Raw genomic sequence first — 18,495 nt, forward strand, 5'->3', positions numbered from 1 at the left:
GGTTCGTCCAACTTTCATGGCTCTGGGAAACCTGGAGTCTGTGAGAATTTAAAATTCTGTTCTGAATTTTCTCCCTTTTGGTCAAGATTCTTGTATGGAATTGTAGATCAAAATGTTCAGTTATGGTAGCTGGGCACCATCCCGTTCTGGTCTCATGGCAGAGGAGGCCGTTAGCCAAAATTTACATATCATCCTCCTGTTCCTGACTCTCCTTCTTCCTCTGTTGCTCCAGATGAGTAGAGACCAATTGTGCCTTGAATGGCCACTTGCAAACTTTTTAAGACGATTGGTTGAATTTACGGATGCAGAACCTGTGGATACAGGCCAACAATATACCTAAGAGTAGAATTGCTGTGTCATATTCTATTTTTTGTTTTTTGAAAAACTACCACACTGTTTTCCACAGTGGCTGTACCATTTTGCATTCCTACCAATTTCCCCTACATCCTCTCCAACATTTGTTATTTTTTGTTGATTTTTGTTTTTGTTTTCTTGTTTTATCTTAGCTATCCTAGTGTGAATGAAATGGTATCTCATTGTGGTTTTGATTTGCATCTCTCTGATGACTAATGATGCAGAGCACCTTTTCATGTGCTTTGTGGTCATTTAAAACCCTGGTGGTTAACGTTGTGTGCCAGCTTGGCTGGGTCATGGGATTCTCAGTGGTTTGGCAGTTATGTAATGATTTAGTCACTGCTGTGATGAGAGCTGATATACTGTAATTTCCTCCCACGATGAGATCTACTATGAGCAGCCAATCAGTTGAAAGGGAGTTTCCTTGGGGGGTATGGCCTGCATCCAGTGTATGTGGACTTTCTGACAAAGCTCACTGACTTTTCCTCTGTTCTGGATCCTGCGTTTGGCTCATCATCATCTGAGCTCTTGTTCTTGGGAGTTGAGCCAGCAACCTGTCATCTGACCTGCTGATCTTGGATTCATCAGCCCCTGCAACTACATGAGTTAGGAGAAGCCTCCAGCCTGATGCCTAACCCATGGATGTAGGACTTTCCAGCCTCTACAACCGCATAAGCCATTTATGTGATATAAGTTTATACCTACCTATGTATTTATTTATTTTTAGCAATTTATAGATAGGTATCGTGGTCTAGGTATCGTGGAATGAGAGATATCATTGCTGATGTCAAATGGATCCTGGCTGAAAGCAGAGAATACCAGAAAGATGTTTACCTGTGTTTTATTGACTGTGCAAGGCTTTTGACTGTGTATCATGACAAATTATGGATAACATTGCAAAGAACAGGAATTCCAGAACATTTAATTGTGCTCATTAGGAACCTGTACTTAGACCCAAAGGCATTTCTTCGAACAGCACAAGGGGACACTGCATGGTTTAAAATCAAGAAAGGTATACATCAGGGTCATGTCCTTTCACCATACCTATTCAATCTCTATGCTGAGCAAATAATCCAAGAAGCTGGACTATGTGAAGAAGAACATGGCATCAGGATTGGAGGAAGACTCATTAACAACCTGTGATAGGCAGATGACACAACCTTGCTTGCTGCAAGTGAAGAGGACTTGAAGCACTTACTGATGAAGATCAAAGACTACAGCCTTCAGTATGGATTTAAACAAATAATTCATTTTATAGGGATCAGCACAAAGCTGGTTCCCATCAGGAGTTTAAAGATGTCCCCAATGTTTAACGTTTCCAAGCTGCTGTACCACTCCATCATCTCTAACATCAACTACTTACTCTCGCCTCAGTACTCTCCCTCCTGTCTTTGGGTTCCCTAATTCACTGCAACATCTCGTAGAACTCACAAACCATATATAGGAAATGGCTCGTGCGGTTGTGGAGGCTGACAAGTCCAAAAATCATAGGACAGCTGTGGACTTCTCCCTGGCCTTCAGTTTCTGCCCAGAGGCACTCAACTTTCTCGCTGCATGTACTGGGAAGCCCACTGTGCCGTCTCCTGCCAGTCTCTCCTTCTTTGGTGGTGGTAGGCTCTCCTTTTTGCTCTAGAATTGATTCTTCTAAGGCAAAGGTAACCAATTCCCTTGTAGGCCACAATTACCTATCACACAATCACCTGGGTGGGAGTTACAAGACCATGGCTGGAACGGCAGCACACAAAAGTAATTACTCCGCTGCAGGATTACAGGTCAAGATAAAAGAAAAACCCTTGCAACTGGACCAATAAGCAACATCATGATAGATGGAGAAAAGATTGAAGTTGTTAAGGATTTTATTTTACCTGGATGCACAATCAATACCTATGGAAGCAGCAGTCAAGAAATCAAATGACACATTGCATTTGGCAAATCTGCTGCAAAAGTGTTAAAAAGCAGAAATGTCACCTTGAAGACTAAAGTGCACCTGACTCAAGGCGTGGTGTTTTCAGTTGCCTCATTTGCATGCTAAAGCTGGACAATAAGGAAGAGAGATGAAGAATCGATGCCTTTGAATTATGGTGTTGGTGAAGAATATTGACTATACCATGGACTGCCAAAAGAATGAACAAATCTGTCTGGGAAGAAGTATAGCCAGAATGCGCCTTAGTGGAAGCACTACTGCGTGTACTTCAGACATGTTATCAGGAGGGATCAGTCACTGGAGAAGTAAAGTAGGGGGTCAGCGAAAAAGAGGAAGACCCTCAACGCGATGAATTGACACAGTGGCTGCAATGATGGACTTAAACATAATAACGATTGTGAGAATGGTGCAGGACTGGGCGGTGTTTTGTTCTGGTGTTCATAGTGACGCTATGAGTCAGAACCAACTAGACAGCACTGACAACAGCATGTATTTATCTATCGGTCTATAATCTTCATGGGTGTTACTTCTCTAGAGAACCCAGCCTAAGACTAATATGGTGAAATGTCTATTCAAGTCCTTCACCCATTCGATGACTGGGTTTTCTTTTTGTTGTTAAGTTGTCAGTGTTTTACATTTATTTTGGTTATTGAATTCTTGCCAGATATATGGTTTCCAAAGATATCCTCCCAGTCGGTGACTTACCTTTTCACTTTTTTGATAAAGCCTTTTTGAAACAGTTTTTTTATTTTTACAAGGTCCCATTTATTTATTTTGTCTTTTGCTGTTTGTGCTTTTTTAGTTATGTGAGATAATCCGTTGTTGAAAGCTAGGCCTGACGGCGTTGCCCCTGCTTGTTCTTCTAAGAATTTTATGGTTTTAGTTTGTACATTTAGGTCCTTGATTCATTTTGAATTTTTTTGTGTGTGTATATAAAAAAAAAAAAAATTTTTGGCAAGGATCCTGTTTCACTTTGCTACATGTGGAAGTCCAGTTTTCCTAGCCCCATTTTTTGAAGTGATTCTTCTTTCCCCATCGAATGGACTTAGCACCCTTATCAAAAATCATTTGGTGGAATATTACGCATTGATAAAGAAAAATGGTGAATCTGTGAAACATTTCGTAACAAGGAGGAATCTAGAAGGCATTATGCTGAGTAAAATTAGTCAGCTGCAAAAGGACAAATATTGTATAAAACTACTGTTATAAGAACTCGAGAAGTAGTTCAGACAGAGAAGAGAATATTCTTTGATGGTTACGAGAAGAGGGAGGGAGGGGGTTTTCACTAATTAGATAGTAGATAAGAACCGTTTTAGGTGAAGGGAAAGACAACACACAATACAGGAGAGGTCAGCACAACTGGACTAAACCAAAAGCAAAGAAGTCTCCTGAATAAACTGAACGCTTCCAAAGCCAGCGTAGCAGGTGCAGGGTTTTGGGGACCACGGTTTCAGGGAACATCTAAGTCAATTGGCATAATAAAATCTACTAAGAAAACATTCTGCATCCCACGTTGGAGAGTGGTGTCTGGGGCCTTAAATGTTAGCAAGCAGCCATCTAAGATGCATCAATTTGTCTCAACCCACCTGGAGCAAAGGAGAATGAAGAACACCAAAGACATCGGGTAATTACGAGCCCAAGAGGCAGAAAGGGCCACGTAAAGCAAAGACTACATTAGCCTGAGACCAGAAGAACTAGATGGTGCCCAGCTACAACCGATGACTGTCCTCACAGGGAACACAACAGAGAACCCCTGAGGGAGCCGGACAGCAGTGGATGCAGACCCCAAATTCTCATAAAAAGACCAGACTTGATGGTTTGACTGAGACTAGAAGGACCCTGGAAGTCATGGTCCCCAGACCTTATCTTAGCCCAAGATAGGAACCATTCCCAAAGCCAACTCTTCAAACAGGGATTGGATTGGACTATGGGATAGACGAAAACCCCGGTGGTGTAGTGGTTAGGTGCAACGGCTGCTAACCAAAGGGCCTGCAGTTCGAATCCACCAGGCACTCCTTGGAAACTTTATGGGGCAGTTCTACTCTGTCCTTATAGGGTCGCTATGAGTTGGAATCGACTCAACAGCACTGGTTCTGGGTATGGAGACAATGATATTGGTGAAGAATGAGCTTTTTGGATCAAGTAGAGACATGAGACTATGTTGGCATCTCCCGTCTGAAGGGGAGATGAGAGAGTAGAAGGGGTCAGAAGCTGGCCGAATGGACGTGAAAAGAAAGAGAAGGATTGTGCTGTTTCATTAGGGGGAGAGCAATTAGGAGTATATAGCAAGATGTTTATAAATTTTTGTATAAGAGTCTGACTTGATTTGTAAACTTTCACTTAAAGCACAATAAAAATTTTTAAAAAATCAATTGACCATAGATGTGTGGGTTTATTCTGGACTCCCAACTCCATTCCATTTGTCTTTGTGTCTGTTGAAGCGCTGGTGGCACAATGGCTAAGAGCTTTGGCTGCTAACTAAAAGGTCAGCAGTTCAAATCTACCAGCTGCTCCTTGGCAACCCTGTGGGGCAGTTCTACTCTGTCCTATAGGGTCCCTATCAGTTGGAGTTGACTTGACAGCAACGGGTTTTGGTTTTGTGCATCTATTATTATACCACTACCAGGCTGTTTTTATTACTGTTGCTGTATAATATGTTTTCAAATCAGGAAGCGTGAGTCCTCCTGTTTTGTTCTTCTCTTTCAGCATTGATTAGCTGTTCAGGGCCTCTTGTCATTCCGTATTAAGTTGAGGATTGATTTATTCATTTCTGTAAAAAAAGCTGTTGGAATTTTGATCGGTATTGTGTTGAATTTATAGATTGCTATGTAGTATTGATATCTTCCAATCCATGAACATCAAATATCTTTCCATTTATTTAAATTTTCTTCAATCTCTTTCAACAGTGTTTTATAGTTTATTATATAAGTCCTTCATATCCCTGGTTACGTTTATTCCTAGGTGTTTTGTTCTTTTTAGATGCTATTGTAAATGGAGTTGTCTCCCTAATTTCCCTTTCAGATTTCCTGTTGCTGGTGTATAGAAACCCAACTGATTTTTGTTTGTTCACCTGGTATCCTCCAGCTTTGCTAAATTCCTCTATTACCTCTAGAAGTTTTCTTGTGAACTATTTGAGATTTTTTATATACATGATCATATTATCCATGAATAGAGATATTCTTTTCCAATCTAAGTTTTATTTTTCTTGTCTTATTGCTCTGGCTGTGACTTCTAATACAAATATGGGATAGAAGTAAGAGCCAGCACCCTTGCCTTGTTCCCAGTTTCAGGTGGAAAGCTCTCAGCCTTTCTGCATTAAATATAACGTTGGCTGTTGACTTTTCGTATATTCCCTGAATCACATTGAGGAATTTCCCTTCTCTTCCAACTTTTTTTAGAGTTTTCATCAAGAAAGGGTGTTGGATTTTATCAAATGCTTTTTCTGCATCCATAGAGATGGTCATGCGGTTCTTGTCCTTTGTCCCATTGATGTGGTATATTAGGTTCATTGATTTTCTGATGTTGAACCATCCCTGCACTCCTGGAATAAATCCCACTTGGTCATTGTCACAGATCGAATTATGTCCCCCAAAAAGGTGTGTATTAACTTGGTTAGGCCATAATTCCCAGTATTCTGTGGTTGTCCTCCATTTTGTGATTGTAATTTTATGTTAAAGAGGATTAGGGTGGGATTGTAACACCCTTACCAGGTGACATTCCTTATTCAGTATAAAAGGAGTTTCCCTGGAGTGTGGCCTGCACCACCTTTTATCAAGAGATAAAAGGAAAGGGAAGTAAGCAAAGAGTTGATAAGCTCATACCCGCCAAGAGAGCAGTGCCAAGAGAGCAGTGCCAAGAGAGCAGTGCCAAGAGAGCAGTGCCAAGAGAGCAGTGCCAAGAGAGCAGTGCCAAGAGAGCAGTGCTGGGAGCAGAGCCTGTCCTTTAGACCTGATTTTCCTGCCTTGAGATGCTTCTAGACCAGGGGAAGACTGATTCATCACAAGGACCTTCTTCCAGAGAGGGAAAGCCTTGCCCTAGAGCCGGCACCCTGAATTCAGACTTTTAGCTTACTGGTCTGTGAGAGAATAAACTTCTCTGTTAACGCCATCAACTCGTGGTATTTCTGTTATAGCAGCACTGGGTAACTAGGACAGTCATGGTATATGACTCTTTTAATATGATGTTGGATTGTGTTCGCTAGTATTTTCTTGACTTTTGCATCTGTATTCACAAGAAATATTGGCCTGTAGTTTTCTTTTCTTGTGATGTCTTTGGTTTGGGTATCAGAGTTGTGTTTGCTTTCTGGAATGATTTAAGGGGTATTCCTTTCTTGTTTTATCTTTTGGAAGAGTTTAAACAATTTCGATGTCAGTTCTTCTGTAAATGTTTGTGAGAATTCCCCAGTGAAGCCATCTGATCTGGGACCTTTTTTTTTGCTGGGAGGTTTTTGATCACTGATTTGATCTCTTCACTTGTGTGTCTGTTGAGACTTCTATTTCCTCTTTAGTCAGTGAGTAGGTTGTGTGCTTTAAGAATTTGTCCATTTCATCTCGATTATCCAGTTTGTTGCTATACAGTTGTTCATAGTGTTCTGTCGTAATTCTCTTTGTTTTTATCATGTCAGTTGCAATGTCTCTTTCATCTTTCATTTTGGTTATTTGCATCTTTTCTCTTTTTTGTCAGTCTCGCTGAAGGTCTTTTCAAAAAACCAGCTTCTGGTCTTCAGACTTAATGGTCTGACTGAGACTAGAAGGCCCCCTGTGGTCATGGCGCCCAGGACAGGAACCATTCCCGAAGCCAACTCTTCAGACATGGATTGGACTGGACAATGGGCAGGAGAGGGATGCTGGTGAGGAGTGAGCTTCTCAGATCGGGTGGACACTTGAGACTATGTTGGCATCTACCTGCCTGGAGGGGAGATGAGAGGGTGGAAGGGGTTAGAAGCTGGTGAAATGGACACGAAAAGAGAGAGTGGAGGGAGAGAGCAGGCTGTCTCATTGAGGGGAGAGTAATTTGGAGTGTGTAGCAAGGTGTATATGGGTTTTTATGTGAGAGACTGACTTGATTGGTGAACTTTCACTTAAAGCATAATAAAAATTATTAAAAAGAAAACCAGCTTCTGGTCTTATTGACTCTGTTATTTTTCCATTTTTGATTTTATTTATTTTTTCTCTGATCTTTGTTATTTCCTTCCTTCTGGTAGGTTTAGGCTTAGTTTGTTCTTCTCTTTTTAGTTCCCGCAGTTGTCGAGTTAGACTGTTAATTTGAGAACTTGTTTTTTTATGTATTTATTGCTATAAGTTTCCCCAAGTACTCCCTCACTGGATCCCATAAATTCTGATGTGTTGTCCTTTCATTTTCATTTGACTCTAAGAAATTTATGATTTCTCTTTTGACTTCTTCCTTGACCCATTGGTAGTTTAATAGTGTGTCATTTAATTTCCATATGTTTGTGTATTTTCCATGTTTTCTTTTGATATTGATTTCTAGCTTTACTCTGTTGTGGTCAGAGAAAATACTTTGTATGATTTCAATCTTTTTAAATTTATCAAGACTTGCTTTGTGACCTAAAATGTGGTCTTTCCTGGAGAATGATCTATTTGCACTGGATTAGAATGTATATTGTGCTGTTTTTGGGTGAAATGTTCTATATTTGTCCTTTAAGTCTTGTTGGTTTATGGTGTCATTCGGGTCCTCTTTTTAGTTGTTGATCTTCCTTCTAGATATTCTGCTCATTATTGAAAGTGATGTATTGAAGTTTCTAATTATTCCTGTAGTACTGTTTATTTCTCCCTTCAATTTTATCAGTGTTTGCTTTACATAATTAGGTGTCCCGTTGTTGGGTGCATATATATTTATGATTGTTAAAGCTTGATTAATTGACCCTATATCACTAAATGGAAACCCTGTTGGCATAGTGGTTAAGTGCTACGGCCGCTAACCAAAGGGTTGGCAGTTCGAATCCGCCAGGCGCTCCTTGGAAGCTCTACAGGGCAGTTCTACTCTGTCCTATAGGGTCGCTATGAGTCGGAATCGACTCGATGGCACTGGGTTTGGTTTTTTTGGTATATCACTAAATAATGTTCGTCTTTATCTCTTCTGACAGATTTTGTCTTAAAGTCTACTTTGTCTGATATTCAGACTGCTATCCCAGCTCCCTTTTGGTTATCATTTGCATGGAATGTTTTTTTCCATCCTTCCACTTTCAATCTATTTGTGTCCTTGGGTTTAAATGTGTTTCTTATAAACAGCATATAGTTGGATCATGTTTTTTTAATCCGTTTTGCCACAGTCTGCCTTTTGATTGGATCATTTAGTCCATTTACTTTCACTGCGATTATTGATAAGAAGTGACTTAGTTCTGCCATTTTGATACTTGTTTTTTTGTGTGTCTTAAGCCTTCTTTGGAATCCTGATGGCGTAGTGGTTAAGAGCTCAGCTGCTAACAAAAAGATCAGCAGTTCGAATTCACCAGCTGCTCTTGGAAACCCTATGTGGCAGTTCTGCTGTGTCTTGTAGGGTCGCTATTAGTCCAAACTGACTCAATGGCAATGGGTTTTTCTGGTTTAAGCCTTCTCTGTCTTTGTCCTTTAGTATTGATTGCTTTTGTGTTTTGTAGTGAGCCTTTTTGGTTCTGCGGTACAGTGAATTAATATGGCCCTTCTAGCCATAGTCTTTGTAACTCTAAGCAGATAACTCTGTGGGACTATACACATGAGGTATATGAAACTTTAGCAAGGGGATTAGTCAGTTTTGCCATCTACTAAGCTTAAAGGGCAATACTAAAAGAGAGAGAAAGAGTTATAACACAGAAGACATGGAGAGAGAGCTGTAACACTGGAGATGGCAAGAAGCAGTGGCAGAGAAATGGCAGGCGCAGAACTGGCAGACTGGCAGGAGACAGCACGGTGGGCTTCCTCGCCCACAGAACAAGAATGCTGAGTGCCTTTGGGCAGGAGGCTTGCTGGCAGAGTAGGGTGCCTCTGATCACTTGGTGGAGTAGGTTTGATGACCTACAGATCTAGAGCTGAGTGCCTTTGGGCCAAGGCTTACTGGCAGAATGGGGTGCCTCTGGGCACTTACTGGCAGAGCTAAAAGAGCTTTGTAATAATTGCCAGAACAGGGCAGAGGCCAGGCTGAGGGGCCAAGGATCAAGGAGAGACCTGCCTGCAGGCATGACTGAGAAGAGGCTGCCCTGAACAAAAGAACTGTATCCTGAGCATTTGTGAGCCTGAACTGTAACTTTTTACTTCCCTAATAAACCCCATAATCATAAGTATTCTCTGTAAGTTCTGTGTGGCCATTGCAACAAATTATTGAACCCAGCAGAGAAGTAGAGTGCCTGTGGAAGGGACAGATGATGTCAGAATTGGTTAAAAAGTTGGAGGGTAGAGGCATCTCTGACCTCTGCCTCCTAGGAATCAGCCTTGGGTTGTTGATCTTGATTCTCCTTCCCCCTTGTGAAGTTAAGAGTAGGTCAGATGACTTCGTCATGCCATTTTTACAGACTCCCTTCTGCTTTCCTTTTGCATACGGTTTATATACATATATATGTATTTTTTTTTTCTTAGTGGTTACCATGAATATTACATTGAAGAGCTAGCACTTATAACATTCTAAGGTAAGTGATACCATTGCAATAACATACAAGAAATTATGTATGTATACTGTTTTAGGCTGGGTTCTCTAGAAAAGCAAAACCAGTAGAGCATATAAATATTTATATAGACAGATGTATATCAAAGAAACGGCTCATGTGATTATAGAGGCTGGAACATGCCAAGTCCGTGGATTAGGATAGAGGCTTCTCCCAATTCATGTAGCCATAGGGGCTGGCGAACCCAAAATCAGCAGGTTGGAAACCAAGGCTCTTGCTCACAGGCTTAGAAATATCAGTGAATCCCAAGATTGGCAGGCAAGCTGATAGCTCAAGTCCCAAGAACCAGAGCTCAGATGAACAGGAGGCAGCCACAGGATTCAGCGAGCAAAAAGCCAGAACATCTGCTTATATTTGGATGCAGGCCACACCCCCAAGGAAAATCCCTTTCAGCCGATTGGCTACTCACAGCAGATCCCATCATGGGCACGATCACATATAAACACTGAGAATCTTTGCTCAGCCAAGTTAACACACAATCTCAATTGTCACATATATACCATTATTCTGTTATCACTAATTGCGTCTCTATATTTTATGTGCCCTGTAATATAATTTTATGTTTGCTTTTGTATATTTGTTATTAAAAAACGTGAAGGACAAAACATTTAGAATTGTCAAGCATGGATACCTTCTTACCAGCCCTTATACTTGTCCATGCATTTTCCTTTACTAGGGATCTTTCCTTTTATGTATATGAATTACTTTCTAGTGTCTTTTCCTTTCCACCTACAGAACTCCCGCTAGTATTTTTTGTAAGGGCAGTCTGGTGGATATGAACTCTCTCAGCTTCTGTTTGTCTGGAAGTATTTTAATTTCACCCTCATTCTTGGAGGATAGTTTCACAAGGTATAGTATTCTTGGTTGACAGCTTTTTTCTTTCAGTACTTTAAATATGTATTTTGATTGCCTTCTGGTCTCCAATGTTTCTGAGGAGAAATTGGCATTAAATCTTGTTGGGAATCCTATATATGTGACTGCTTGCTTCTCTCTTACTATTTTCAGGATTCTCTTTTTATTTTTAATTTTCGAAAGCCTAACTTTGATATGGAAACCCTGGTGACGTAGTGGTTAAGAGTTCAGCTGCTAACCAAAAGATCGGCAGTTCACATCTACCAGGCACTCTTTGGAAACCCTGTGGGGCAGTTCTGTTCTGTCCTGTAGGGTTGCTTTGAGTTGGAATCAACTTGACGGCAACAGGTGGTTGTTTGTTTTAATAGAACTTTGATTGCTCTTGGTGTAGATCTCTTTGGGTTTATCTTGCTTGGGGTTTTCAAGCTTCTTGAATTTGGGGATTCATGTCCTTCATTAGATTGGGAAAATGTTCTGTCATTATTTCTTCAAATATTCTTTCTGTCCCTTTGTTTCACCGCCTTCTGGAATTCCCATGATGTGTATATTAGGTCTCATCGTTCCATACGTCATTAAACTGTGCTCAGCCTTCTTGAGCCTCGGTTCTTGTTGCTCTAAAGCATCTATAATTTTAGCTTGCTTATCCTCTAATTCACTGATTATTTTTTCTGCCTGATTAAGTCTGTCAGTAAGCCCTTTTACTGTGTTTCTCATTTTAGTTATTGTCCTTTTCAGTTGTATTATCTCTTATCTTAGATCTTCATTTTGTTCTTGCATCGTTTTCCTTGTTTCTTTTAGCTCTTTGTCTATGTTTCCCCTTAGTTCTTTAATTACTTTTAATGTTGTTGTATTATATTCTTTAATTTTTTTCATTATTTGGTCATGCCTAGATGTGCTTTCACCTTCTTTCTCATGTTCATTTGGATGGGTCATTATTTCTATGTTCTTTGTGTGGCTTCTGATTTTTTTTGTTGAGGCACTTGAATTTTTGAAGGTGTTAACTTTCTCAGTTTTCCCCAGTATTTGGTGTTTTTGCCCACACTACTTTCTGCAAGAAGCTCTGAGGTGGTGCCTTGGTCATCTAGTACTGCTATAACAGAAATACCACAAGTGGATGGCTTTAACAAAGAAAAGTTTATTCTCTCACAGTCGAATAGGTTACAAGTCCAAATTCCGGGTGTGGGTCAGCTCCAGGCGAAGGCTTTCTCTCTCTGTGGGCCCTGGAGGAAGGTCTTTATGATGCATCAGTCTTCACTTGGTCTGGGAGCATTTCAGCATGGGAACCTAAGGTCCAAAGGATGCCCTCTGCTCCCAGCACTGCTTTCTTGGTGGTATGAGGTCCCCAACTCTCTACTTGCTTCCCTTTTTTATCTCTTGAGAGATAAGAGGTGGTGCAGGCCACACCCCAGGGAAACTCCCTTTACATTAGATCAGGAATGTGACCTGGGTAAGGGTGTTAAAATCCCACCCTAATCCTCTTTAACATAAAATTACAATCACAAAATGGAGGACAACCACAAAATACTGGAAATCATGGCCCAGCCAAATTGATATACACATTTTGGGGGGGTATAATTCAATCCATGATAGGTGGGTGGAACCTTCAACCTTCGCTTACTGCTTCCTCTCTCTCCCTGTGATAGCTCCTTCTCCCTCCCTGGTTTAATCGGGATTGGAAGTTCCAGATCTCATTTTTCAACTTTCAATCTCTCCCAAACACACTAGAGAACATGCTGTGTTCAGTCTCTCCACCAGCAGCCACAGCCACTCGGGCGAGATAGCATGTACTAATCAATCTGTCCATCAAGGGTTGCAGTCCCCTCTTTTTGCTTATTACTCCCTTCCCATCTTGGTTTCTGCAATCATGTTTTTAGTCAGAAAACCCACACCCTGTGAGCTACTTTTGGGGTTGGGTGTTGCTCTCCGATTTTGCCCAAGATTTCCTTCCCTGCTCTGAGGGGGCTGATTGTATCTGAGCTAGCATTAAGGGGAAGCACAGGCAGACTTTCCTCCATTTCAGGAGAAGGAGGGGCTGCCACTTCCCAGAAGGACCTCCAAGAGATCTATCTTGTTGGTTTCAGAGCCCCAGTGGCCCTGTGTTGGTTGGGGGGTGCAGTGCAGTCTCCACGTAGATGAACCACCTCCTAACTCCACTGTAGGGAACCTTCTGTAGGAGTTCATATCAGTTCAGCAGCTGACAGCTGCCGGTTAGGGGAGGGGTGGTTACACTAGGAACAGACCTGCAGGGAGGCATACCTTATTGCTCTCAGAGCCCACTCCGTAGAATGTTGGCCGTGGTAGCCTCCACTCAAGATGCTTGCTTCCTAGCACACAGCAGCTTCGGTCAGCAGTCCTCAGCACCAACTGTAAGGGAAAGCACACAGGCCCAAAGTGATCCCCACGTAGGTCTGTCCTGTTGGTTTCAGAGGCCTAAGCTATGGGGTGCATAGGGAGGCAGGTTGAGTGCTGACTATGGGATCAGACTCCATTGTGGGGGCCTTCTGTAGCAGTTTGCAATAGTCTAGCAATCAACAATTACCAGGTAGGGGGGAGGGTGTCACGGCCTGGTCAGGTCTCCATGAAAGTCTGCCTTGTTTCTATCATAGTCCCCCCAGTAGATTGTTGGCTGTGAGTGCAGCCTCTGCTCAGGACTCCTGCTTCCTAACACACAGCAACATCAGTCAGCATTCCTCAGCACCAACCGAAAGGGGGAACAGACAGACCTGAACTGACTCCCTGAGAGGTCCGTCCTGTTGATTTCAGAGGCCTGAGCCATAGAGTGCACAGGGAGGCTGATAGAGTGTTTACTATGCGAGCAGACTCCAATGCATGGGTCTTGGCTGTAGTCTTTACAGAAACAGATAGCCCAGGCCTTTCTTCCATGGAGTCACTGGGTGAGTTTGAACCGCCAACCTTTAGGTTAGCAGCAATCAATGGAAAACTGTTTGTGCTACTGAGGCTCTTAGGTAAATAATACTTTCGAGTGAGTGGTCAGGAAGGGTTCCCTTGGGAAGCTAGGAAGGATGATGGGGGTGGGCGGGACACAGGAAGATCAAAGTAGAGAAGGAGATGGTAAGCAGCCTGGGTTTTGTTCAGGAGGGTTGGGAAGCCACTGGAGGGTGTGTGGAAGGTGTATGTGATTTCGAGGCTCCCTCTGGCTGCTGTTTGGAGAACAGGAGTAGGAAGTGGTGGGGAGTAGGGGGGCGAGATCACCCACGTGGAGAGGATGGTGCCTAAGCCAGGGTGGGCATGGTGTGAGGAGGCCTCAGGCTCCCCGGCATGAAGTGGGATTGTTTTCTTTCTTTTTTTTTTAATAATTTATTTTGTTGTTGAAAATATACACAGCCGAATATATACTAATTCAACAATTTCTGCAGGTATGATTCATTGACATTGATTATATTCAAGTTGTGCAACCATTCTCACCCTCCTTTTCCAAATTGTTCCTCCCCTTTTAATATAAACTCACTGCTCCCTGAGCTTCCAATGTAACCTCTGGAGGTGCTATTGTCAGTTTCATCTCATGTAGATAGTTATTAAAAAAGTGCAATGCTCAAGGCAGGCGTTCTTTGCTAATTAAACTAAACTGTTAGTAATTGGAAGCAAGGATGGCAAGACTTCATCTCACGTAATTTGGACACGTTACCAGGAGGGCTCAGTCCCTAGAGAAGTATATCATGCTTGCTAAAGTAGAGGGTCAGCGAAAAAGAGGAAGACCCTCAAAGACATGAATTGACACAGGGGCTGCAACAGTGGGCTCAAGCATAACAATGAATGTGAGGATAGCGCAGAACTGGGCAGCGTTTTGTTCTCTTGTACATAGGGTCGCTATGAGTTGGAACTGACTCAACAGCACCAAAACAACAGCAGCAAGTGTTTGATTTAAGGAGTCCTGTTGGTACAGTAGTTAAGCACTCTGCTGCTAACCGAAAGGTCAGTGGCTCAAATCCACCAGCTACTCCACTGGTGAAGGATGTGACAGTCTGCTTCCGTCAAGATTTACAGCTTTGGAAACCCTGTGGGGCAGTTCTACTCTGTGCTGTAACCAAAAAAAACAACCTGTTGCTATCGAGTAGATTCCGACTCGTGGTGACACTATAGGACAGAGTAGAACTGCCCCATAGGGTTTCCAAGGAGCCTCTGGTGGATTCAAACTGCTGACCTTTTGTTTAGCAGCTGTAGCTCTTAACCACTATGCCACCACAGTATGCTATAGGATTGCTATAAGTTGGAATTGACTTGATGGCAACGGGTTTGGTTTTTGGAGGTTTTTTTTTGGATTGTTTGGTTTAAGGAGCCCTGGAGCTCAGGTCAGTGGTTCAAACCCACCAACTCTCCAAGGGAGAAAAATGCAGCAGCCTGTTTCCATAAAGATCACAGCCTTGGAAACCCCATGGCACAGTTCTACTCTGTTCTTGTAGGGTCACTGTTATGGATTGAATTCTGTCTTCCAAAAGTATCCAGTCAACTTGACTAGGCCATGATTCCCAGTATTGTGTGGTTGTCCACCATTTTGTTATCTGATGGGATTTTCCCATGTGTTGTAAATCCTACTTCTGTGATATTAATAACGTGGCATTAGCAGCAGTTAAGTTCATGAGGCAGGACTCAATCTACAAGGCTAGGTCGTGTTTTAAGTCAATCTCTTTTGAGAATAAAAGAGAGACAAGCACAGAGGCAGGGGCGGGGGAATGATACCTCATTACTACCAAGGAAGAAGAACAAGGAGCACGTGTCCTTTGGACCCAAGGACCCTGTACTGAAAAGTTCCTAGACTGGGGAAAGATTGATGACAAGGACCTTCTCCCAGAGCCAGCAGAGAGAGAAAGACTTCCCCTGGAGCTGGCACCCAGAATTCAGACTTCTAGCCTCCTAAACTGTGAGAGAATAAGTTTCTGTTTGTTAAAGCCATCCAGTTGTGGTATTTCTGTTATAGCAGCACTAGATAACTAAGACAGTCAGTATGAGTCTAAATCAGGTTTGGTTTTTATTGTTTTGTTTAAAGAAGACTTCAGGAGATACTTTTGGTTTAAGGTTTAAAGGGACCACTTCTTTACGAGTGAAGCCATTGCTTAGGGGAACTGGCAACCACCAGACTCGCATTTTTACCCTAGCACAGCCCAGCTGCATTACAGGAGCTGGGAATGCTGTTCCCCACTCTCTTGGCCTAGGCTGTACCCCAAGTGGCTCTGGATGACCATCCCCAGGCGTCATCACTCTCTTGAGCTCCATATCTGTCCTTTCACCTGCCCCCACTGTACTCTGTCCTGTGCTGGATCTGAGGGCCCTGGAGGACTTGGCTAGGGTGGTCACAGTGTCAGACGCCTACAGTCCTCAGCTCTGAGCTCAAGACTGGGCAGAGGGAGGGTCACAGTGGGGGATCCCAGGGTGAGAGAGCACAGCTCTGTATGAGTGGCCAGGGAGACTCCTAGGAGAAAGAAGAGGATCAAAGTAGAGGGAGAGGTGCCATTGAGGTAGGATAGAGCAGTGGTGTCCCAGCCAGGCCCCTTCCTGCCTGTGTGACTTCAGGCAGGTTCTTTCCCTCTCTGAGTTCCAGATTCCTAATCCGTCAAATAGGCACAGTGATGTTCCCCTTTGCGACGTACTTCTGTGACAGGGTGACCACTTACCGTTGGTCCATCTCAGGTCTGCAACATGGCCGGGGTAACTTATTTGCTGGTGTCCCTCCTGTGGTACTAACCCCAGAAATTCTTGCACCTTGGAGCTGGCCAGGAGCCTAGGCCACCCCACACTCCCCACTGAGAAAGTCGCTTGTGACAGAAAATCCTTACTCATTTCCTTCACCATAGACTTTGGAAATTCTTAAAACCAGTTGTTGTCGAGTTGACTCTGATTCATAGCGACCCCATGTGTGTCAGAGTAGAACTGAGCTCCATAGGGTTTTAGTAGCTGATTTTTAGGTATTTGATTGCCCAGCCTTTCTTCTGAGGCATCTCTGGATGAACTTGAACCTCTGCTCCTTGAATGAGCAGCTGAGCACTTAACCACTTAGCCATTTGTACCACCCAGGGACTCCATCTAAACAAGGCAGATGTATTAAAACAAGTAAATTAAAAAAGTTTTTCATTTCTTTTAGGCTCTGGGCCTGAGCCTGTCTCCCCTTGTTGAAAAGGAACGATGGCAAGTATTAGGTATTAAAGGCCTGTTGGCATCTGGTAGAGCCTTTCTTGTTGACATCATCAAAGATTTGAAAGAATTGTAAAGGGAATTTCCTGTTTTCACTGAGGGCTTCTGTCTTATTTAACCGTGTGAACCATCCCGCTCCAGAAGGAAAGGCCCTGCCCAGGATCACTGACTTATCTAACTGCTGGCACTGTCCCCTGGCAGCCAGGTGTATGTGCAGTTATTGTTGTTTTAAATAGAATAATAGTATTTTTTTCTTAATGTGGAAACCCTGGTGGCATAGTGGTTAAGAGCTATGGCTGTTAACCAAAAGCTCTGCAGTTCAAATCCGCCAGGCGCTCCTTGGAAACCCTATGGGACAATTCTACTCTGTCCTATAGGGTCGCTATGAGTCGAAATTGACTCAACAGCAGTGGGTTTTTTTTTTTTTTTTTGAACTACCTGGAATCCCCTGAGAGGGAAAGGCCCTGCCCAGGATCATCGACTCATCTAACTGCTGGCACTGCACCCTGGTGGCCAGGTGTATGTGCAGTTATTGTTGTTTAAATAGAATAATAGTATTTTTTCCTTAATGTGCTATAATTCACGTAACATAATATTCACCCATTTAAAGTGTACGATTCAGTGACAGTAGATTCACAATATTGTACAACAGTCATTTCTGTCTAGTTCCAGAACATTTGCATCACCCCAGAGAGACCTTGTACCCATTGGCAGTCACGCCCCATCCCCCGCTACCCAGCCCCTGGCAACCACTAATCCACTTTCTGTCTCTATGTATATGACTGTTCTGGAATTTTGTGTAAATGGAAATCATACAATATGTGGCCTTTTATGTCTGGCTTCTCTTGCTCAGCATGATGTTTTCGAGGTTCACCCATGTTGTACAATGTATCGGAGCTTTGTTCCTTTTCATGGCTGCGTAATATTCCATTGTGTGTATGGACCACATTGTGTTTGTCCGTTCATCTGTTGATGGATACAAGTTGTTTTCACCTTTTGGCTGTTGTGAGTAATGCTGTGAATATTTTTGTGTGGTTGTGTGTTTTCATTTCTCTTGGGTGTATACTTAGGACTGGAATTGCTATGTGTTTAATGTTTTATTGTGGAAAATTTTAAACATACAGAGTTTGAAGATACCATAATGAACACTACCTACCATCGCCCAACTTCAGCAATGGCCTGTTTTTGGTCTGTTTCATCCCCACGATGGGGCCTTTTGAAACAAATCCCAGTTACTATATCTGTCTTTTCCCTGTAAATGCTCTAAGTCTCTGAAAGACAAGGACTCTTTTTTTCCTCATAACCACAATACCATTATCACACCTATGTCATGTTGTTAAGAATTCTTAATATCACCTTTCCAGAAGCTCAGATTTCCACCACCATCCCCAAATGTCTTTCAAATTATTGTTGTTAGGTGCCATCAAGTCAGTTCCGACTCATAGTGACCCCATGTACAACAGAATGAAACACTGCCTGGTCCTGCACCATCCTCACAATGGTTGTGGCAGCCACTGTGTCAGTCCATCTTGTTGAAGGTCTTCCTCTTTTTTGCTGGCCC

The 18,495-nt window shown here is 42.6% G+C and overlaps 1 protein-coding gene across 3 annotated transcripts in view; it reads left to right on the forward strand.

Annotated features, from left to right (window-relative positions):
• Window positions 1-18,495, forward strand: part of ARMC6 (armadillo repeat containing 6) — a 40,169-nt gene that overhangs the window by 1,107 nt on the left and 20,567 nt on the right. The window contains exon 2 of one of the 3 annotated variants that reach the window (XM_064281014.1): window positions 9,850-9,899. The exons of the other annotated variants lie outside the window; for them this stretch is intronic. The gene's annotated coding sequence lies outside the window, so the exon portion shown is untranslated. The remainder of the gene's footprint in view (window positions 1-9,849; window positions 9,900-18,495) is intronic. 3 annotated transcript variants of the gene reach the window in all.

The sequence above is a fragment of the Loxodonta africana genome, chromosome 3 (genome assembly GCF_030014295.1).
Source record: "Loxodonta africana isolate mLoxAfr1 chromosome 3, mLoxAfr1.hap2, whole genome shotgun sequence".
NCBI classification, from domain to species: Eukaryota; Metazoa; Chordata; class Mammalia; order Proboscidea; family Elephantidae; genus Loxodonta; species Loxodonta africana.